The following is a 25,487-nucleotide window of genomic DNA, read 5'->3' as shown; positions in this document are numbered from 1 at the left end:
AAATAATCACCTTTACATTTGAAGATAAATGTGTTCATCGTATACATGAAAGTGGAATACCAATATGTTTAACAAAACAGCATATTCAATAAATCTGAGAACTGTTATATAACATTTTTCATTCCAAATTTGTAAGTCTCTGAAGAGTATAATGGAACAACTTTATTTTGACTTAAAATTAATTTCATTTCATTCCCTTACCTTTCCTTTCCCTCCCTCCCTCCCTCCCTCCCTCCCTTCCTTCCTTCCTTCCTTCCTAGATAGGGTATTGCTCTGTAGCCCAGGCTAGAGTGCAGTGGTATCATCATAGTTCATAGAAACCTCAAACTCCTGGGCTCCAACAATCCTCCTGCCTCAGCTTTCCAAGTGGCTAGAGTTACACGCACATGCCACCATGCCTGACTAATGTTTATATTTTTTGTAGAGGCAGAGTTGGGGTCTCGAACTCTGGCCTCAACCAATCCTCCCACCTCCACCTCCCGAAATGCTAGGAATACAGGTGGGAGCCACCATGCCCAGCCAAAATTTCTTTCTTGATTTCTGGAAAAAGTGTGATATATTTTGATTTGGTACTAGACCAAAATATATTTTGAGCACTAGAATAATTTTCTGTATTGTTGAATTTTAAGCCTTTGTCCAGGACTTTGGCATATAAAGATTAAAATTGCACATTATATATGAATAAGAAACATGAAAACATACTTCATGTTTAAGTACTCATGCAGAAAAAGTGGAAAATGTATCCTGATTCAAATATATATGTATATTAAATATTTAAATATATAAAAATGTGCATATATGTATATTATATACATAAAATATATACCATGAAATCCACTTATTTAATTTTCTTCCTCCTAATTTAATAACTATACAGATCAACTAATAATTTTCTTCCTAAAAATTTTCACCATACTTTATCTGTGGTCCTATTTGTGTTCACCGTTATATTCCACATTAATATAATGTATCACTAAAAAATTATAATGATTAGGTAGTAAGCCAAGTCTATAAACTTACCTATAAAACAAGGAAAAATAATAAAAGCACTCCTTCAGGTGTAGAAAGACATTCAATTGTATGAAAATGTATTATTTAAGGCCATATATAATGAACTTTTATAATTAAATAAAATGAATTGATTACCAAATTCAATCAACATTAATTTATTCATCAATAATAGCATAAATAAGGAGAGATTGACTCTGAGGATTCATAATCTTTAAAAATCAGAATAAATATTAGAGATGTTTAAATATTAAATCATTTTAATGACTTCAGTATAATTTTTAAAATTTTCAATAGTTTATAATTATTCACAGCCTCAATATATACACTTACTATAATAATGTGAATAAGTAAGTTGAGAAATAAAGCATTTGAACAAATAGGGTTCTAAGAAAATATTTTGTTTTAATATACAGTACATTAGTTACCAAGCAAAGTAATGTATCTACCATTCAGGTAGAAACTCTCTATTCTCAAATGCCTAATAAATGTTAATATTATTATGGAAAAATCACTCTGAAATAAAGAGGAGACAATTAAAGCCAACTCTTGGCCTCTGTATCATGAAAAGTGATCTTTGATGAAAATAATAAAAGTTATAGATATTCAGTTTAGTGGGACTGTGATTACCATTTAACTTAAAATACTTCAATTTCAGTAGCTATTTTTGTCATTATTCTCCAAAGTTCAAGAAATTTACATCAAAACATTTCCTGCCTTGCATTAATTACCTCTTCACCCTACTAATTGTGATGAAGTAGAATTTTATGAATGAAATTGTCAAAATTTCTAACCAATACACAAAATTCAGAAGCCATAAAAGAAGAAATTGATAAATTTGTTTAAAAATATTTATGCACATTGTAGAATGCCATAAAGACATCAAAAGCCAAATGACAAACAGAAGAAAAGTGTCATCAATTCTTATAAGAGCTAATCTAACATACAAAGAGTTCACAAAATTTAAAAAGCAAAAGAAGTGTTATGTCCTCAGAAACCCATCATAAAATTGAAAATCGTTAAATTGAACCATCATAAGTCAGGGACTGTCTGTAGGTCACCGCAGATATAATTAATTATGATGAACTTCTATTGGAGTAGGGTGGGTCTCTAATCCAATATGCCTGCTGTCCTTATAAGAAGATGGCACTCAAAACCCAGAGACACAGGGAGATTGGCACATGGAGATGGAAGATTAGAGTGATGAACATACAAGCCAAGGTGCTACTGGAAGCTGGAAGAGGCAAGGAAGGATCCTCCTCTAGATGCTCAGAGAGAGCATGGCCTTGCCAGAACCATGATTTTGGAATTCTAGCATCCAGAACTGTGAGAGAATAAATTTCTATTGCTTTAAGCCAAAAAAAAAAAAAAAAACATTAAGTATACTGGAATATCATTTGACCATGTGTCACTTTCAAATTGTAAAAAACAGCCAAAGATTTAAGAAGGACTATCCTCTATTCCTCTATTGCATAGACTGCAGGGAAATGAGTGCTAGCATACATTGCTATTAGAAATGTAAAATGGAACAACCTCTATCAATGGTAATCTGGTATTACCTATAAAAATTACAGATGTACTTATGTATTTACCCCTTGACCTGGGGAATTCTACTCCTGGAAATTCATTCTATAGTTGTACCTTCATACATGTAAAATTGCAGCATTTTCATTGCAACATTGTTTGTAATAGCAAAAGTTTGGAAACCACCCAAAGGACCAGCAAAAAGGTAAACTTCTGTATAGCCACAGAGTGTAATGATCTACATTTGCTTTGAAGAATGTGAAACTTCTCTATGTAACAACATAGAAAGCTCTCTGGACTATATTAAGTAATTAAAAAGCAAGGTTTATAATTATGTTTTTAATGTGTTCCTTTTTGTGTTTTAAGAAGGGAAAATAATACACATTCACATTTACTTGTATTTTTATAAAGAAATCAGAAAAAGATCACATGTAGGAGCAAGGAAGCATTTTTACAAAAAACAAAAATCAGGAGAGCGATCACGGTACCTGGTTTTAACATTATATCAAAGAGACACTGAAGAGGACAGAAAAGACAGTCTTATATTGCCTATGCTACCTCTCCCCCATCCCCTGCTGCACCACAGCAGCATGCAGAGCAGAGAGAGAATCTGTGTGACTGGAGGAGGGAGAGTGAAGTGATTGTGGGACTTTGCATTGGACCTCAGAACTACTCTGTCACAGGGAAACGCAGCACAGAGCAGAATTCTGCTGGTACTCATGGAGAGAGCATTTAAACCAGCCCAGCCAGAGGAAAATCCTCTGCTCCAAATGTAGAAAACTGAGTTCCAGTTAGTCCCACCACCAGGTGACAAAACCAAACCTGGAGCCTGGAATCAATTTATAAGGTGGCCAGGCCACAAAGGCTGCAGTCCTTGGGCAATTCCTGCAGCTGTGCTGGCTTGGAGCCAGTGGAATTGGGGTGCATATAACCCAGTGAGAAACAAGTGGTGGTGGGTAAGCTAGTGCCTGTATCACTACTCCCTCAAATCCAGGCAGTGCAGCTCAGAGAGAGTCTTCTTCCACTTGGGGAAAGCAAAAGAAGTGTTTAGAGGACTGTTTTGCAACTTGGGTACCAGATAAGCCACAGTAAAATAAAGTACCAAGCAGACTCCTGAAGCCCCTGATTTCAGGCCTTCCTTCCTGGCTGGCATTTCTAGACCCACCCTGGGCCATAACGAAACATGCTGCCCTGAAGGAAAAGACTCAGTCCTGGCAGGATTGACTATTTGCTGACTAAAAAGCCCTAGGGCCCTGAGTAAACATCAGAGATAGTCAGGCAGCAGTCACCACAGGCTTTGGGTGAGACTGGGCTGGATTCAGGTGTGACCTGGCACAGTCCTGGCTGAGGTGGCCATGAGGGAGTGCCCACATTACTCCTCCTCCAACTCCAGTAGCCCAGCACAGCGAGGGAGGGAAGAGAGTGAGAGACTTGCAAGAGCCACGGCATTACTGGGCTTAGGGCCTCCCCAGTGCTGATGTGGCTGTAGTGACCAAAGACTTAGATCACAACACTCAATTCCCTTTGAATACCTGGAAAGCCTTTCCAAGAAGGATGGGTTCAAATAAGCCCAGACTATGAAGATTAGAATAAATACCTAACCCTTCAATGCCCAGACATGGACAAACATCCAAAGCATCAAGAACATCCAGAATAACATAACCTCACCAAGCAAGCTAAATAAGGCACCAGTGACCAATCCTGAGTGATGAAGATATATATGACCTTTCAGATAAACAATTCAAAATAGCTGTTCTGAAGAAACTCAATGAACTTCAAGACAACACAGAGAAGAAATTCAGAAGCCTATTAGAGGAATTTAACAGAGACTGAAATAATAATAATAAAAAAATAAGTAGAAATTCTGGAGTTGAAATATTCAACTCAAACTGAGAAATGTGTCAGAATCTCTTAGCATCAGAAATGATCAAGCAGAAGACAGAATGAGTGAGTTTGAAGACAGGCTATTTGAAAATACATAGTCAGAAGGAAAAAATGAATAAAAAGAATAAAAAAAAAGAAGCATGCCCACAAGATCGAGGAAATAGCCTCAAAAAGGCAAACACAGAGTTAATGGCCTTAAAAAGGAGGTAGAGAGACAGGTTGGGGTAGAAAGAAATAATAACAGAGAATTTTCTAAACCTACAGAAAAATATCAAACCTACAAAAGGATGTCATAGAACACTAAGCAGATTTAATCCAAATAAGACTACCTCAAGGCATTTAATAATCAAGCTCCCAAAAGTCACGGTTAAAGAAAAGGTCCTAAGGGAAGCAAGAAAAAGAAAAAAATAACATATAAAGGAGTTCCAATATGTCTGGCAGCAAACTTCTCAGTGGAAATCTTACTGGCCAGGGGAGAGAGGCATGACATATTCAAAGTGCTGGGGATGGTGGGAAAACCGAAAACAACAAATCCTTAACCCTAGAATATTATATCCTATAAAAATATTCCTTAAAGATGCAGGAGAAATAAAGACTTTCGCGGACAAACAAAAGCCGAGAGATTTCATCAACACCAGATGAGAATGTTAAAAGGAATTCCTCAATGTGAAAAAAGGATATTTATGAACAGTAAAAAATAATCTAAAGGTATAAAACTCATTGTTAACACTAAGTACACAAATACAGAATACTCTATTACTGTAATTGCCATGTATAAACCACTTATATCTTGAGTAGGAAGACTAAAAGACAAACCTATCAAAAATAATAACTACAACTTTTTAAGAGACACATAGTACAAAAAGATATAAATGAAAACTACAAAAAATCAAAAAGGTACAGGATGAAGTTAATGTATAGGATTTCTTTTAGATTTCTCTTTGCAAGCAAAGTTTAAAATAGTTTAAAATAATTGGTTAAAAATATTATTTGTAAACCTCATGGTAACTTTATATCAAAAAACCTACAACAGATAAACAAAAAACAAAAAGAAAGAAATTAAAACACACTACCATAGAAAATCACTTTTACCCAAAGGAAGACAGCAAAGAAGGAAGAAAAAGAGGACCACACAGCCATCAGAAATGAAGTAACAAATTGGCAGTAGTAAGTCCTTACTTATCGATAATAACATGGAATGTAAATAGACTAAACTCTCCAAGCAAATGACATAGGGTAGCTGAATGGATAAAAATGTAAGAGTCAATTATATGTTGTTTAAAAGAAACCCACTTCACCTAATAAAGACACACATAGACTGAACATAAAGGGATGGAAAAAGATAAATTCCATGCAAATGGAAACCAAAAAAGAGCAGGGGTAGCTATACTTCTATCAGATAAAATAAATTTCAAGAAAAGAACTATAAAAAGAGACAAATAAGGTCATTATATAATGATAAACAGGTCCACTCAACAAGAGGATGTAACAATTCTAAATATATATGCACCCAACACTGAAGCACTCAGATATATAAAGCAAATATTATCAGAGCTAAAGAGAGAGAGACCCAATACAATAATCACTGGAGACCTCAGCACCCCACTTTCAGCATTGGACAGGTCAGTCAGACAGAAAATCAACAAGAGAATATTGGACTTAACATGTACTATGGAACAATGGACCTAATATATATTTACAGAACATTTCATCCAACAGCTGCAGAATACATGTTCATCTCCTCAGCTCATAGATCATTCTCAAGGAAAGATCATATATTAGGCCACAAGACAAGTCTTAAAAAATTTTTTAAAAATTAAAATCATATCATGTATGTTCTCTGACAACAATGGAATAAAACAAAAAATCAATAACAAGAGATTCATTAGAAACCATACAAACACATGGAAATTAAACAATATGCTCCAGAATGACCAGTCGGTCAATGAAGAGATTAAGAAGGAAATTTAAAAAATTTCTTGAAGCAAATGAAAATGAAAATACAACATATCAAAACCTATGAGACACAACAAAAGCAGTGTTAAGAGGAAAATTAATAACAATAAAGGCCTACATCAAAAAAGTAGAAAAGATTCAAATATACAACATATCAATACATCTTAAAGAACTAGAAAAACAAGAGCAAAGCAAACCCAAAATTAGCAGAAGAAAAGAAACAATAAAGATCAGAGCAGAAATAAATGAAATTGAACAAAAAATATACAAAAGATCCACAGAATGAAAAATTGGTTTTTTTAAAGAGACAAACAAAATTTATGAAACTTTAGCCAAAACATCTAAGAAAAAAGGGAGAACCAAATAAATAAAATCAGATGAAAAAGAAAACATTACATCTGATATTACAGAAACTCAAAGGATGATTAGAGATTACTATGAGCAAGTATACACCAATAAATTGGAAAACCTAGAAGACATGGATAAATTCCTAGATATGTACAACCTACCAAGATTGAACCAGGAAGACATTCAAAACCTGAATAAATCAATAAATAGTAACAAGATAGAAGAAGTAATAAAAATTCTCTCATCAAAGCAAAGCTTAAGACTCAATGACTTCCCTGCTGAATTCTACCAAGCATTCAAAGAATTAGTATCAATCCTACTAAAACTATTAAAAAAAAAAATAGAGGGGTAGAAATATTCTCAAATTCGTTCTATGAGGCCCATATCACCCTGATAACCAAACCAAACAAAGACACAACAAAAAAGAAAACTATAAACCAATATCTCTGCTGAACATAGATGCAAAAATCCTGAACAAAACACTAGCAAACTGAATTCAATAACACATTAAAAAGATTATTCATCATGATCCAGTGGGATTCATCCTAGGGATGCAAGGATGGCTTAACATATGCAAATCAATCAAAGGGATACATCATATCAACAGAACAAAGGACAAAAACCATATGATCATTTCAATTGATGCTGAAAAAGCATCTAATAAAAGTCAACATCCCTTCATGATAAAAACTCTCAAAAAACTGGATATAGAAGGAACATATCTCAACACAATAAAAGCTATATATGACAGACTCACAGTTAGTATCATACTGAATGGGGAAAAACTGAAAGCCTTTCCTCTAAATTCTGGAAACATACAAAGATGCCCACTTTCACCTCTGTTATTCAACATAGTACTGGAAGTTCTAGCTATAGCAATCAGACAAGAGAAAGAAATAAAGGGCATCCAAATTGATAAGGAGGAAGTCAAATTATCCTTGTTTGTAGATGATATGATCTTATATCTAGAGAAACCTAAAGACTCCACACACCAAAAAAAAAAAAAAATATTAGAACTAATAAACAAATTCAGTAGAATTGAAGGATATAAAACAAACATAAAATTTCAGTAGCATTTATATATGCCAACAGAAAACAATCTGAAAAAGAAACCAAGATGGTAATCCTATTTGTAGCCATTTACAATAGCTACAAATAAAATAAAACATCTAGGAAAAAACTTAACCAAAGAAGTGAAAGATCTCTACAATGACAACTACAAAACATTGATGAAGGAAATCAAAGAGGACACCAAAAAAATGGAAAGATATTCCATGCTCATGGATTGGAAAAATTAATATTATTAAAATGTACATAATATCCAAAGCAATCTACAGATTCAATGCATTCCTCATCAAAATACCAATGACATTCTTCACAGAAATAGAAAAAATAATCCTAAAATTTGTATGAAACCACAAAGACCCTGAATAGCCCAAAGCCATCCTGTGCAAAAAGAACAAAACTGGAGGAACCACACTACCTGATTTTAAATTATACTGCAGAGCTAGTGTAACCAAAACAGTATGGTACTGGCATAAAAACAGACAACTAAAACATAGATCAATGGAACAGAATAGCGAACCCAGCAATAAATCCACAGATCTATAGTAAACTAATCTTTGACAAAAGGTGCTAAGAACATACAGTGGGGTAAGAACAGTCTCTTCAATAAATAGTGCTGGGAAAACTGGATATCCCTATGCAGAAGTGTAAAACTAGATCCTTATTTCTCACCATATACAAAAATCAAACCAAAATGGATGAAAGACGTAAATCTAAGACCTGAAACTATGAAACTATTAATAGTAAAAAAAGATATTTAGGAAATGTTTCAGAATATTGGTCTGGGCAAGGACGTCTTGAGTAATACCCCAAAGCACAGATAACCAAAGCAAAAATGGACAAATGGGATCACATCAAGCTAAATAACTTGTGCGTGGCAAAGGAAACAATCAACAAAGTAAAGAGACAACCCACAGAATAGGAGAAAATATTTGCAAACTACCCAACTGACAAGGTATTAATAAGTAGAATATATAAGGAGCTAAAACAACTAAGGAAAAAAATCAAATAATCTGATTAAAAAATAGGCAAAAGATTTGAATAGAAATTTCTTGAAACAAGACATACAAATGGCCAACAGGTATGTGAAAAAATGCTTAACATCATTAGTCATCACAGAAATGCAAATCAAAACTACAATGAAATATCATCTCAACCTAGTTAAAAAGGCTTTTATCAAAAAGACAGGCAATAATGAATGGTGGTGAGGATGTGGAGAAAGGTGCACTTCATACACTGTTGGCAGGAATGTAAACTAGCACAACCATTATGGAGAACAGTATGGAAGTTCCTCAAACAACTAAAAATAGAATTACCATAGGACCCAGCAATCCCACTGCTAGGGGATTCTTCTTCCAAAAGAAAGGAAATAAATATATCAAAAAGACATCTGCACCCCCATGTTTATTGCAGTACTATTCACAACAGAAAAGATATGGAATCAATTTAAGTGTCCATCAATGGATGAGTAGATAAAGAAATTGTGGTACATATACACAACGGAATATTATACAGCCATAAAAAGAATGAAATCCTGCCATTTGAAACAACATGCATGGAACTGGAGAACATTATGTTAAGTGAAATAAGCCTAGCACAGAAAAATAAATCTTGCATATTCTCATTCATATGTGGGAGCTAAATGTCAAAACAATTGATCTCACAGAGCCAGAGAGTAGAATGATGGTGACCAGAGGCTGGGAAGGGTAGTGGAAGTGGGGGTGGAGTGGATAAAGTGGGGATGGTTAATGGGTACAAAAATATAGTTAGATATTTATATAAAATGAACAATATTTGCTAGCACAACAAACTATGGTCAACAATAATTTATGGTATATTTAAAAATGATTCAAAGAGTAGAATTGGAAAATTCCTAACAAATGATAGATGCTTGAGGTTATGGATATCTAAATTACCCTGTTTTGATTAATACACATGATATGCCTGAATCAAAATATCACATGCACCCTATAAATATATATAACTATTATGTACCCATAATTATTAAAAATTTAAAATTTAAAAAATAAATTGGGAGAATATACAAGAAATTAATAAAATAGCTTCTTCTAGAGGGGTGATTGGAGGAGCATTAAGTAGACTGAGATGGTACAGATATGAAACTTCATCATGTAATTTTTTTTATATTGCTTTGACTTTGGGGCTATATAAGTGTATTACCACTTCAAAAATTTAATTAAGGAGAAAAGTAACACAAAGAAACCTAAATGCTTGGAACAAATGAAGATGTAAGCCCAAATCCAAATCAAACATACAATCTAATAGATAGCTAAAATAAATAGAAAATTCAAGTTGTCTTTCTTTGGCAAGTAAATTTGGACTACTACTAATAATATTTATAACATTTATTATTATTATTCTTATTACTATATTTTGAGACAAAGTCTCGCTCTGTTGCCTGGGCTAGAGTGCAGTGGCATCATCATAGCTCACTGCAGCCTCAAAATCCTATGTTTAAATGATTCTCCCGCCTTAGCATCCCAAGTACCTGGGATTAACAGGTGTATGCCATGGCTAATTTTTCTATTTTTTGTCTTGAACTCCTGGCCTCAAGCAATCCTCTCATCTTGGCCTCCCAGAATGTTAGGATTAGAGGTATGAGCCATCACACCTGGCCAATAATTATTATTATAACTGACATTTAAAATACCACAGTTGTAATTACTTTTCATATATTGACTAATTTAATTCTCAAACCAACTCCACAAGGTAGGAGGTATCATTATTGCCATTTTACGGAAGATAAAATTTAACCCAGAGAGGTTAAGTAACTTGTCCAAGACCACATAGCTAGTAAGCGGCAGAGCTGAAATCTAACCTGGCATTTTGTCTTCAGAAACCATGCTCTTAGTCACTATGCACCTAACTATTCAGGAAATCACATGGTATCTACCAGTTTTAAATGTTAGCCATTAGGCACTAGATTCTAAATCTAGAAATTAGATTTAGAATTTTCTGTCCACAAATAAATCTTGCCTTAACAACACATGTCCTTTTGCAATATGGATTCTATAGATAATAATTACCTCTATTACAGAAAATATGGGAAAAATATGAGTGTATAATTTGCTATTTTGAGCACACTGCAAATGCAAGAAGAAATAAATAAAACTATGTTCAAATCCTGAAGATTTATAATTGCAATCTCAGCTTTGAAATTATCATGGGCAATTATTGCTCTAGGGAAGATCTCAAGCCAACAAAAGTTGGGCCAAGTCAAAAGCGTTTCTGATTTGTTAAATCTTAACATAATATTCACAAAATATTCACTTTTTGGATTGTAAAATGTAATCAACACAAAAGATACATATTCTTGAGAGCTTGTTTAGAGGTTCTACCATGGAAGCGCAGCTACTCATATACCCTTGAGCTAAGAACAATCCTCCTTTACTGGGGAAGGTCATCCTCTTTGACCCAGCCCGCAGCTTCAGGAGGGACTCACATGTAATGGAGAGGGAGGAAAGGAACACTTGCCTAGCCAGCCAGATCAGTCGAATCAACCCTGGTGATCAGTGCGGTGACAGATGTTATAGCCAGATTACCCTTGCATGCAAGATACACATTTCTATTCCCTACAGTGATTTATGATCTCTTGACTTCTTTCTTTAGGTTTACTTTTTAATTAAAATGCAATATCTATATCTAGAAAATGTGTCAGTCTGAAGAAAATGGTCTAAAGTCAATGTGCAGAAAACTATAAATAATGCCAGTAAGTCTTAAAGCACAAATCTAGTTAATATTTCAGGGGCATTAAAGTGAATGTCCACATATAATTCTCTTAAATCACCCAGACCTAGCTCAAAAAAAATTTATAGCCCTTATTAGTAGCCCTTATGAGTTAGCCATCAGTACTTTCTTCGCTTTTCCTACTATCCACTTCATACAAAAATATTTCACTCTTCTGCCGCCATTTTAAAACCAGCTCCATACAACGCTCTGCCGCAGCTGCTGCAGCGACCCAAGTGCGCACCAGCACCCCCTGCCGACAACTCCGCCACCATGGAGGACATGAAGGATAGTACAGCAACACAGAGGAATTCGCAGAGGGATCCAAGATCAACAGGAGCAAGAATCAGCAGTATGACGGATGTAGACTGCACAATTAAAACAGATCCAGTCACTGGAAGATCAAGAGGATTTGGATTTGTGCTTTTCAAAAATGCTGCTAGTGTTGATAAGGTTTTGGAACTGAAAGAACACAAACTGGATGGCAAACTGATAGACGCCAAAAGGGCCAAAGGTTAAAAAGGGAAAGAGCCCCCTAAAAAGGTTTTTGTGGGAGGATTGAGCCCAGATCCTTCTGAAGAACAAATTAAAGAATTTTTTGGAGCCTTTGGAGAGATTGAAAATATTGAATTTCCCATGGATCTAAAAACAAGTGAAAGCAGAGGACGTTGTTTTACCACATATACAGATGAAGGGCCAAAGAAATTGCTAGAAAGCAGATATCATCAGGTTGGTTCTGGCAAGGTGAAATCAAAATTGCACAACCCAAAGAAGTATATAGGCAGCAACAACAACAACAAAAAGGAGGAAGAGGTGTTGTAGCCAGTGGACAAGGTGGTACTAGAGGTAGAGGCCAAGGTCAGGGCCAAAGCTGGAAACAAGGATTCAATAACTATTGTGATCAAGGATATGGAAATTACAATAGTGCCTATGGTGGTGATCAAAACTATAGTGACTATGGTGGACAGGATTACTGGTTATAACTATGGGAACTGTGGGTGTAGACAGGGATATGCAGACTACGGTGGCCAACAGAGCACTTAAGGCAAGGCATCTCGAGGGAGTGGCAATCACCAAAACAATTACCAGCCATACCAAAGGAGGACACTGGAGAAAACAGGAGATGCTAACATAACCAATCTTGCAGGACAACATTGAAGACTGGTCTTCTGTTGATCCAAGATGATTATTTTGTAAAAGACTTTCTAGTGTACAAGACATAACTGTGTCCAACTGTATAAAGCTGCCAATTAGTTTTCTTTGTTTTTACTTTGGCCTTTGCTGTGTTTTATGACTCAATGTGGCGTTGTGTTTATATACATTTTATTTGTATGATTTCATGTTACACCTCAAATAAATGCTTCCTTATGTGACTGTCAAAATATTTCAGTCAGCTCCAGCTTTTAATTCCCAGGAGCAGCAACCTGATGAAGTATTGATAATATAGAATGACTTGTAACTGACTTTAAATATCAAAATGAATAGGCAAATTTTTAATTATGCCAGTCAAAAATTTGAAAATTTATTTGAAAGCATTGTCTGAACTAAATTCAAATTTGATCACTAAGTAAAAATTACCTATCATAAAACAGATTATAATTGGGTAGCTATGTTCAAAATGCCTATTTTAAGTTTAGCCCCATTAAAGACATCTGAGTTCAGTTGTCACAGAAGAACATCTGATTAATTTATGGTCACAGTGGTTAGAATTCTTTTTTAAATTATGACTATGAAAACTATTAATCAGGTCAATAGGTATAATTCCTCCTTATGGATCTACAACTATGATAAGTTAATGATATTGTCCATTTTTGAATGCACACATATATTCTGTTTCTAGAAAAGTCTGGTAGAAAATGGGATGAATATATAATTTGAATAGTAAACACTTAAAACAGAGGAGTTCTTATACTAAGGATAAACATATTTTCCAAGTAATTTATACCAAAAATATCCATCGGAGGAAGTTGCTCATTAAATGAAAACTTGCTATCTTGTTATGGGGCAGGAGGAAAAGCAATTTAAGAAGTTTTTGAAACCTTCTCTACAATAATGATAATAATCTTAAACAACATAATTATTTTCACCCAAAAGTGATCCTAAAACACTTAAGCAGCATAATTGACTATACTCTCCCTCTAAGGATCACTCACGGTCTCTAATGTCATGGTATCAGCACCAAAATGCTAAAACTACAAAATTTTCTAGAAACCACTAAGCAAATGAATAAAGATATTGATTATCTCATATATAAATGCAACCCTTGAGATTATTGGAGCATCATGATTTAATTATTCAAATAAGCTCCTTGATTTTAATCAAAATTATGGAAAGTCACCAGTTTCAGTTTTCAAATTAAGCATCATAAACACCCATTTTTCTGCCGAAGAAGGGGAATAGGGAAGGGGAGGGAGGATACATTAGTTTGACATATGAAGTCCTTCTTAATTTTTTTTCCTAACTTATGTTTTTGGTTTTGGTTTTTATCTCTTGTCACTTCACCCACTTAACTACGTTTCCAGATTCAAACATGCTACACCTTTCCATATCACCACGCTGTTGCATAGAGTATTATCTCACTCTCATTCACTTGATCATTGCCAGACCAAGTCCCATTTATCCACTGTGATCTAATTTAAGCATCACCTCTTCTGTGAAATGATGTCCAATCTCTCTGGGCAGAATAAGAACTCTGTTTTCTAGAATCCCACAGTATTTCCTGTGTGACTCTATCATAGCACTTACTGCACTGGTGGTTTCCCACACTCAGCTCTGTGGTCCTTAGAGCAAAGAGAGTGTCTCAGATGTCTGTGTACTTTAATACCTGATACTGCTTGTCACTCATTTTTTGATAGTTGAAAGATCCTAAGTATTTGAGTCAGATAGACCCCAATGTGAATCTTGCCTGAAATACATAAACTGTAACTTTAACCACTTTAAGTAAATTATTTAAAGTGAGTCTCAGTTTCCCAATTTTTAGGACTCAAATTATAGTACCTACCTTGTTGATATAGCTATGACATAAAATATGGAATGCTTACCAATGTAGCTGAGAAATTAGCATAGAGAAAAACTAAACATTAATACTATAGTTTATTCACAAATATTTATTAACTGTCTCCTACCTTATTCCAGAAACTAGAGTGGTAACCAAGCTAGACATGATACCTTACATCATAAAGTTATTATACCCACAGAAATAGTGAAAGCTGTATAAAAATAAAAATGGTGATAATGTAGGTAAAGGGTTTTACTGCATTCTTTTATAGGTAAATTCCTTAAAGAAGTGTTTTTGACATTTGCATAATCTCAAGAGTTGTGAAGTGACTGAAGGTAAAATCAATGCAATCCAAGACTGAAATATTATAAAGGGTGTGGCAATCATATAATCTACATAAAAATATTCAGTTTATGATGGGTTTATCACCAGCCAAATTTCATTCTCTCATATTATCTTCTTGAGGAGAATTTCTTTGTCTTTATGTGTACTTAGGAAGTAGTTTGAGTTATAGCCTGAGGAAATTCAGCTCATCATAAATTTGTTTTGAGAATAAGACAGATTCAAATAAAATAGTTATTTAAGAAGTATAATATCTTTTCTGGGAGAACTTTTCATAGAAGGTAATAATCTGTCTTAAAATTCTAGACAATGACTTGCCTAGAAAAGCCAATTGACCAAATAACTTGGAGACTGCATAGTGAGAGACCTTGTGCTGGTTGCTGAAGATTATTTAGTGAGGCCCCTTTAAAGTTAAGAGATGAGATTCCTGACAAGTTCTAGAATCTTAAAATAAGTAAAGATTCTTGATAAAACAAAAATGTACTAGGAAAAAATGTTACTAAATTGATATTAGTGGGACAATAATAAAAGGAAAATATTAAATGGAAATAGAAAAATTAAAATATAGTCTGAGATATACTAAAGGAATAGAGTGCCTTGGAAATCCTGATCTAGAGAAAGAGCAGAAAGTAAAAATATAAAATATTAATAATAAGAAAAGAAATAAAACCATAGAAATTATACCAGAAATAAGGTGAAAACATCATAGTTACCAGAAAGATTTGCAATAATATTAGGAAAAACACTACATTTAACATTTTTTTTCTAGAAACTCCAGATAATGCTGCAAAATAAGAAAAAGAAAAAATAGGATTTAAATATTAAGAAGTGAGGGACAAAATTATCATTAGTCATCAATGGTGGGGTTTTTAGAACCACAGAAATAAACAAAATATTAGAACTAAGGGACTACATATAATATAAATATGCAAAATTAGAAAAGTTAACTTATGTCAACAATATCCAATTAAAAACATAAATGGGCAATAAGATTCCAATTATTAATACAATAGGAAAAAATATATTTAAAAGTAACCCCAGTAATAAAAACACAACCATGTTTGAAGAAAATCATAAAACTAAATTATATCTGAATGAGAAGTTTCAATATTGCAAAGTTTCAGCTTCCTCCAAATTAAACTACATTTTTAATTCAATGTTATATAAGATATCATTTGGGAGAGGAAGAGATGTTAAGGCAATAATTATAAACTTCACTAGTCAAAATACATAGTCTGAATGCTTTGAATAATAATGAAAGTATACTCACTCTACCAAATATTAATGTAAAATAAGGGGGAAATAAATGAAATAGTGAAATGGTATTTTATTTTCATTTTCTGAAGTAGGTACAGATAGGTCAATAGAATAGGAGTTTCGAAATAAGAAGTATATTTTGGTAATTTAGTTACAAAGCAGTTATAAACTCATAAATTGGATCTTAAAAAATCCCTTTTAAGAAAACAACATCATAAATAGAAATATCTTAATTCTCACTTTTCTCGAAGTTTCAGATTATTCTAATATATGATCTATAGAAACTCCTAATAAACCTCTATACTCTCTTCTCTTTTCTAGCACCCTGAAACTCATGGCAGCCTCCTTCCTACACCTGAAAACCTTTCTCTAGATCTTGGTCTTTTGATACTTTTTGGTTTTTTTTTGTCTCTGAGCTCTCTCTTCTTGAAATGTTCTCTTGCACATGTAGCAACTAAAGAATGTAGCTCTTTTTCCACTCTTACTCATTTTCTCAAGAGAGTCCATTTACTCGCATGTCATTTCTGTCCTTAAAATGTTAAAGAGGATGAAAAACAAAAGGCAATATCCAAATGGCTAGAAAGAGCAGGGTTAGGAAAAAACCTGTAAAATCCCACATACTAATACATTGTTGTCTATGGTATATATGATTGAGGGGAAGGAGGCATGTCTAATCAGTCAAGAAAAGAAAGTCTCAAAAATATATATCAAATTCTTAATAGCAGTCATCGCTGGACTTAATAGAATACTTATCATTTTTTACTTATTTTCTGCATTTTATGAGTGCTTACTGGTTTATAATCAGAACATGATAAAATAAATGATTAATTTGTATGGAATCTACTGACATTTTTTTTCAATCCCCAAATATATACAACTATTTGATAAAATAATGTTTTCCTGTTTTGAGACACAGCTGCCCGGTAATATATCAAGTGAATTTTGAGAGTTAAAGAATTGTTGTAATATAACAAAATGTTAAGTCAAAGGAAGTTTATTATTGAGTATGGTTAAATTCTCATTACCAAGGCAGATTGACTATATTATGTAATATTTCAGAAAAATTAAACAATGCAAATTCATCTTTTACATATTCATTTTCATTAGAGCGATGTTTAATCTAAATCTAAATTATTAAAATGGTAAGGAGACATTAAGTCACTACTTACTTTACAAATAATCATTTAAATTTTTATTTCTTGAACTTTCTTGTGATAGTAAAACCACAACCTAAGAATGATCAGTTGCTAAATGAATTTGATCAATGGATTTTAAAATAGAAAAAATTCTAACTTTTTAGAATTAAATAGAAAGTTATGTTTTCTTATATGTTATTGTTTGATGAGATCTATTTTATTTCATTAATTAGAATGCTATAAAAGTGGGCAAAAGAGGGCAATGTTGTGGATGCCTATACTCCTGGCTACTCAGGAGGCTGAGGCAGGAGGATTACTAGAGTTCAGAAGTTAGAGACCAGCCTGAACAAAATAACAAGATACCCATCTCAAAAAAGAAAGAAAAAGAAAACAAAAAAAAAAAGAAAGAAAAAAGACAAACAACAAAAGCCACAAAAATCTCATCAATCTATACAGACTTTTAAAAAATAAGCAAAAGAATAATTCAAGTGGCAGTTTTGCATACCTGTGGGGAATAGGAGGTACTTTGGCCATTTAATAGTCTTGGTGGCCTCTGGTTTGTAGGTATGAGGAACTAGTGCTGTTGAAAGACACCTTATAAGCCATTGTGTGAAACACTGACTACCAAGACAGACTGGAGAGCTTTAGATCACGCCTCTCTCAAGGTCCTCCTCCTGCCCCCTGTCCCTTTCGACAAGACCAGTGCTTCTAAAGCTCCCTTATGTAGGAATTCTAGACAAGTCTTCTGCAGCTAGATCAGGAGCTTTTTGTCTTCCGAAGACTTCTCTGGCAGGTATGTGAAGTTTAGACTGGAAAAGATTAAGTCTGAAAACAGGAAGATCAGGGAAAGATCAGACTGGAAACGTCTTTACAATGTTGTGTCCGGCTGAGAAATGGAGGAAAGTGGCAGATGACTTAGGTGACTCAGTTGGTGGTGTCACCATTCATTATAATAAGAACACTGAAAAATAAGTCAGTATTAGGAGTGAAGAATACCTCAGTTTGGGGAACATTTAATCTTCCATGTTGCTTAAACTAGTTAGCAAATTGTTGACTATTCTGCTCTAGGTTTCAGAAGAAAGGTCTTGCAAAACATTAGGAAATCTATGTTATTTTTCATTTTAATTTGAAATATTTTTTCCCATTTAAATATCCCCATTTGTTTCTTTTGTGTAGTCTTTTGATTAAATTTACCCATTTCACCTTTTTTTTTTGAGACAGATTCTTACTCTGCTGCCCGGGCTAGAGTGCTGTGGCATCAGCCTAGTTCACAGCAACCTCAAACTCCTGGGCTCAAGTGATCCTCCTGCTTCAGCCTCCCAAGAAGATGGGTCTACAGGCACTCATCACCACACTTGGCTAATTTTTTCTATTTTTAGTAGAGACAGGGTCTCACTCTTGCTCAGGCTGGTCTCAAACTCCTGAACTCAAGTGATCCTCCTGGTGTGGTCTCCCAGAGTGCTAGGATTATAGGCATGAGCCACTGCTCCTGGCCTATTTTACTTTATTTTTTAAATTCTTTTAGTAAAGTGAAGACTTGAAAATACTAGTAAAAGAGAAATTGGACTTTGTTTTGTCATTCAGTTGGTGTTATCCACTATTTATCAGATTGCCCATATCATCCAAGACTGAATTAAAATCCAACTATCCAAGCATTCTACGGTGATACATGCAATAGATTCCAAGGCTCAAATTTTATTATTTCTCATTAATGTACTCAACAATTTGAGCATGATAATCCATCAGAAGGAGATAGTTTTGAGTCAAGACATAGATCTGAATCCTGCCCCATCAATTACTTGTTATGGGACTTTGGACCATTCTTCTCCCTCTCAAAACTTCAACATTTCCAGTATCCAAAACCTATTTTACGGATTGTTGTGAGATTAAAAAAGGTAAGACACACAAAGATCCTGCCACTACTAATATGCTGTCATTGTTGAAACACCAATGACTTACAATAGTCTCTTGGGCAGTCTAAGGGCAGATATGGACCTCCGAAGTTTCCTTTAGTGTTATAATATTAGCAGAATAACACTGGAGTTTAAGAAAAGGCTTTAGGCCAGTGATTCTTAAATGGGTATCGACACTTCAGAGGGATTACAAATTCCCAGAAGTCAAATAAAAATCTTGGTTGAATGTACACATATATGCACTTTTTTTGAGAAAAGTTTCATAGCTTTCATCAAATTTTTCAAAGGAATCTCTGAACTGAAAAAAAATGATAAGAACCCTTGCTTCAGGCTCTTTTTATTTCTGCCTACAAAGAAAATATTATTGGCATAAAAACATGTTAATTTAATTTACCTTCAGCCCTATGTAAAGAAATATTGTTTGAGCTACCAGGCTCATAAAAAATAATTTCTTGTTCTTTTCTTTTCTGCAACTCTCAGGTTAGATAGATTTGGTGTGTTAACGTTTCTATTTCTTCTGCCAAGAGGCATGAAGTTGTTAAATGTCTTCTTTCACTTTCATAATCTTTATAACCTTGTAGTCTATGAAAACAATGGGCACCATAAATATTTCCAGAGCTCTTAATAATAAGGTTGGCAGTGCCACTGCCAACCTCCATCATTAGACAATTGAGATTGGATATATTATTTCCTATAAAACTTTTATTAATATTTAAATCAAAGAAGATAACTGTTAGGTAACTCTTCCCAATATTTTTAAGTTTTAGCCTATGGGGAAAGTCAAAGAAGAACTTTACTTTTAACTGCAATCTAGGGGCTAGATATTTTCTTAGATATTTCTCCCAGCAGTGACTACCTGAAGTAGAGTATAAACTACCATTTCTCAATATGAATGCTGCTAGCTCTTCTTGTTTCCATGTGAGGGTGACAAGATCATATGCTTAAAGAGCTGTGTAGCTCTCAATAAGAAATCACTGATTGTCCAAACAATGTCTAATGTTGTTCCTTATGCATGAGATTATAAAAAGGCTGAAATTAAAGGATACATATTCTTCAATTTTACTCTTGTTAAGCCTAAGAATACTGAGTTATAGAAATGCCCCCTGTATTTCTGGAGACAAGATTTGATTTCAGAAGTCAAATAAGGCTTTGCCTTAAAGAAAAAATAAATGTGTTAATTCAAAAGCTGCCTCGTCTCAGGAGAGCGTCTCGTTGGTCAGTAGTAATAGCTGCACTTCAAAGAGACAGCTGTAAACTGGGCCAATGGTTCTCACCTGTTTTGAAAGACAAGGCAGGTCTCCCTTAGAACCAAAAGGTTGCTGGAGCTGACAGGCAAAGACCCCTGGAGATGAGAGCTGATCAGATAGATATGCTAATGCCCAAGCCGGGCCCAGATGGAACCATGCAGTTAAAGTAATTAACACAAAGCACACCCCATGTTGACTTCTGGGATCATCTCTGTCTCCAAGAACACAATCACCAGAGCCAAGATGTCTCTGTTTTTTGCTGAAGTAATAGCCTTATCATAAAACTTAGAAGTTTGCCCCAAGAAGATTTTATAAATCATTGTTCCCCTAGTTAGAGTTAGTTAAAGGATCTGTAGTAGCCTTTTAAAAGACTTTGACCCTAAAGCAAACTACCTGTTAGTATGTAAATCCCATCGTCCTTGGCAACGGGAGCCTGTATCTACCCTATAAAATACCTGTGTGGAGTTTCAGTCGGGGATATATTTTATGCGGGAAGAAATATATCCATCCAGATACCCTCCTTATATCTATTTTCATAAACCTTTATAAACTATATCTTTGGCTCTGTGTTTTATTATTATCACTATTTTACTTTTATTTCTGTTTCCTACTATTTTTTCATCCTTTGCGATGACCCCTGCCTGAGAGATCTGATAGGAAGAAAAAACCTCTTTGCAGGGAGCGTAGCTAAGTCCCTGCAACTCTCATAATACCTAATAGGAAAAAAATAAAACAAATAAAGTTGGAAGCAGCTTTCCTAGGATTTTTCAGTTTAAATTCCTTATAGGGCTTTTAGTTAACTATATTAAGTACATGTATTTTCTCTGCTCCTTCTCAAAATCCCACTAAAATAGAAGTGAAGGTACAAATGCAAAGGACAAAGAGAATAGGGGACTGAATAATAGCAAGTGAAAAATGTCAACAAATTTCAGAAAAATGGGAAGAAATGGAGATAGCAAAACTAAGAGAACAATGACAAATGCCTTCAAAAAGGAACACCAATAATATAAAAGTCATTTCATTCAGGAGGAAACATGAAGGATATAAAAACTAGGGCATTTAGTAGTACAGATGATGAAGTTGAAAGGTGGGGCCAAAAACAAGAATAATAATTAAAATATGTATAAATTACAATTTAATTCTCTTATTGTCCCCCTATTCAGAATAGCAGGTGACTGATTCTCTCCACCCTGGTAAGAAACTACAAATTTTTGAATGGAGAAACTGACCCAAAAAACCACAAATTTGGGGGCACCAGACATAGAGGAAATTGGGGGAGAGGAACATAATTGCAAAAATATCTTGTTGTTTTTATTTTTTTTAAGACTACATAGGGAACCAGACTACTTGTAATCATCTCCAAAAATGCTGGAAGCCAGATGTACAATTTTGCAGCAGACAATTGATAGATTCCTCTCTGAAAAGATAAGTGGCCCCATGGTGGGTAACTCAAACAGATGGTGATATACTCATTCACAGCAAAGGTGAAATCACCAGATATTTGTGGAAAACCTTTACTTCTATAAACAGAGGCTATTCAAAAAAGAAAGAAAAGAAAAGAAAAGAAAAGAAAAAAAAAAAAAAAGAAAGAACCCAGAGAGAAGAGATAATTCAAGAAACAGAAGATAATATTTGAAAAATTAGCATCTTAAAACAGATGAGAAAATATATTACATTCATCAACCAAGAATCATGTGTTAAAAAAATGCTGAGAACAAAATGTTTTTGAAAATTAAAAGTATAATACATGGTATTTTATAAAAAAAAGCTAAGGAAAAGGCAATAAAATTCTCAGAAAAGTAGAAAAAATATATAAACCTAGAAAATCTAAGAAAAAAGACTAGAAAATTAGAGGATCAATCCAGAAATTCCAGCAAATAATTAATAAGAATTTCAGAAAAAAGAACAGAAAAAATGAGATAAATATTATCAAAGGTGATATGGGGAGAAACAAAATCCTCAAACTGAAGGATATAAGATTCTAGATTCAAAGCATCCCTCAAGAGCTCAAAACAATGAATGAAATTCACTTGGAAATTTGGGGAACAGAATGAAAAAGAAAAGACTTCAAATATTGCCAAGGGAAAATAGGAATTTGGAATCAGAATGGCATTGGACTTCAATAACAGCAACAGTGGAAGGTAGCAAACTTCTCTGCTATCCCATGGCCAAAACACATCTTGAACAAAGTCCGAACTGATTCAAGTTTATCCTTCCTTAGGGATTCTCCCTCATCCCTAGAGTACCATATAGAGTTTTCTTATATCTTTGGCCATAGTTAAGGCTCTTTATATTAAATTTCCCCTTTTTAACCTGCCATGTAGCTTCTATTTCCTGATTGGACCTTAGATTACTATAGATGTGTTTTCACTAAAATGAACCTGTAGAGTTGCATCTCTAGTGTCCTCCTTCCCTTTTATTCATCTCAGTCTTCACCCAATGTACCTGATAAAATTGCTGAACCATCAGAAGCCATTGTAAACAATGGGACTATGCCCTCTTCATTTGATCTAGGGATAGGCACAATCCCAAAATAGGCCAATGAGAATATTTTTTCTAAACCCAGTTCCCTAGACTAGAGATTAGAGGGGTACTTCACCCAAGGAGGGTAAAAGCCGAGGGGAAAGAGGTCTCTATTGATCCTTACGGCCTTAAGTTTCCCAGTTCCAGGTCATTCCTAGGCACAGCTGTATTCCTACTATTTGGGTCCAACCAATTTCCATTATTGTTCAAGAGGACATATTTAATTTATTTTTTGATCAAATTATTACAGAATCCCACATTTATAAAGAAATTCTTTCCACTCAAATTATCTGTTATAGTATTTTATGTTTTTTCCTTGACACACTGCAGATCAAGTCCTAGAGTCTAATATGTAAGTCAATTTATGTTGCAATGGCAAATTAAAAAATGCCAGTTATCAGGGATGAAATGTAAATATATTATTACTCTCTGTAAGGTGTTATCATAGTAATCAACACCCTGAGAGAAAGAAACATGATTTGAGACTCAGCTTATACAAGCACAGAGGGTCATAGTATTTCTTCAAATCTTAATGGAGCTTCTACTATTTTTTTGTTTGTTTGTTTCCTATTTCTTTAAATCGTGAAACTGATTTTGTTCTTACTTACAGTTAAATTTTACCTTGAGGACAGCTCATTAAAAAAAAAAAAAATTTACCTTGAAATTATACCACTGTTCCCCATCAAACACTGACATAGTCCTAAGTTTAAACATTTGAGAAGGAAAAACCCAAATGATAAATATCACTTAGTAATCCTCCAAGGCCCCTTGTCCCTGAATACTTTATGCTCTAATGCTGATTTGTAAGTCAAATAGTTTAGGTGTATGCCAGTGTTCACATTCAGTCTTATCAACCGCATAGGACAAAGAGACCTTGTAATGTAATATCTCATCACCAAAAAGACAGTTAGATAGCAAAGAACCATGCTTCAAAAATGTCTTAGATGGCAAATACACAATTTTAAACAGATTTTTGGTTCACTTAAATATCAGAACTGTCTTTCATCAAGTCTTGATTGGCTGACCGTTAACTTTCAACCAACATTGCCTTGTTTTGAATGTATTTCATTTAAGGTGATGAAAATAATACCGTGTATTATTAACAGAAATACCTTAAAACCTTAATTTACATCCACGTAATAACAATTTGGCATATACATTACCCTTTAGATATTGAAACATCCTGTGTCTATTTGAATTGCTAATGCAAAAAAAGACATGCAGAGAAAATTCCTAAATAGTAGGAAGTTCTTAAACATAGGCTGTCATTTTCTTATTGTGAAAAGTTGGCATTAATTATGCAAGTCTTCCTGCTAACTTATACTTTAAAGCTGGATGGTCTTTGTTGCTTTATTACCATGATGGATAGAAGAAAAGTTATTCAATACACTTGGATCACAGTTAACAGACTTCACAAAAAATATTTCTCTTTTTGTTTCTCTGATACTGTTTTAAGAAGTTCAAGCTAATCAAAATCTAAATCTCAAAGGGAGAAAATAATATTTTAATTACAAATGGGTAATGGCGCATGAGCCTCTTAATGTGATAAATATTAAATTCTCTGTAAGAATGCTTTGTATATCATCTCATTCACTCATTCTAGGAAAGGTGTATTGTTAAATCTACGAAAAGAAGACTGTGGAAGGATATTTGGAGATGAAGTTCTCTTCAGATTTAACAGTAAGTTCAGATGGACAACATTAGAAAAACACAAGAGTTCTCACCCACTGCCCACATCATTGCAACATTATGTCCTGCTGCCGTCCTGATCTCCTAAAGCCAAAATAAAGTCTTGATATATGTCCTAGACTTGATTTAATCTTAAGAGAGAGGTTACAAACATTAAAGCCAAGTACATCATTTCCAGTTTATTCCCAGTTCAAAAGTGTGCCATTCTGAAGGAGATGTGACTCAAAAGAAGAAAAATGAATACAGGCTATTTTCCCATGTCTTGAGTTACTTTACATGTAATTTAACAGATAATGGATATTTTCATATGAATAGCTATTAATTTATGATTATATTTAACAGAGCCTGACAGAATTATTAAAAAGTGTTTTATATTTATGTAACATTTAATAGATTTGTAAATCATTTTTAGCATCCTAACACCCCAAGATCAGTTACCTCTTATTATTTTGCTTTTCAAAAACAACGATATTAGCTGAGCTTCCCACTGGGCTCCCAACTTGTAGGTAGCTTAAGTAGAATTTAGACTAAGATCTTTTAAACCAATATTCTAAATTCAATATTTCTTTTACATAAGAGATCTCCTACTTAGTATTTATAAAATCCTCCTTAAAATATTGAAATAGAAAAATAGAACTGCCCACTTAAAAAAATCTTATTGAGCTCACCTAGATATTTAAATTAATAAAAATAATTAAATTTTAGAGACAGATGGTGGTAAATTTCTCTGTACAATAGATGAGGCATTAAATAAAAGAATGATAATCTATAATAACAATTCTGTTTACTTCAGAAGCAATGGAAAGAATTTATGCCTCATTAAGGAAAGTCCTTTGCTCCATTTTCAGTT

General features: G+C 33.9%; 1 protein-coding gene and 1 pseudogene across 1 annotated transcript in view; one reads left to right on the top strand and one right to left on the bottom strand.

Moving 5' to 3' along the window:
• The window catches only part of ERBB4 (erb-b2 receptor tyrosine kinase 4), a 665,849-nt gene that overhangs the window by 171,206 nt on the left and 469,156 nt on the right, over positions 1–25,487 (bottom strand). The window lies entirely within an intron of this gene.
• On the top strand, positions 8,621–12,690 carry LOC138380771 (heterogeneous nuclear ribonucleoprotein D-like pseudogene; annotated as a pseudogene).

This window comes from Eulemur rufifrons, chromosome 1 (assembly GCF_041146395.1).
Source record: "Eulemur rufifrons isolate Redbay chromosome 1, OSU_ERuf_1, whole genome shotgun sequence".
Taxonomy (NCBI): Eukaryota; Metazoa; Chordata; class Mammalia; order Primates; family Lemuridae; genus Eulemur; species Eulemur rufifrons.
Note: the sequence above shows the minus strand (reverse complement) of the source record. Positions and strands in the feature narration are given on the sequence as shown.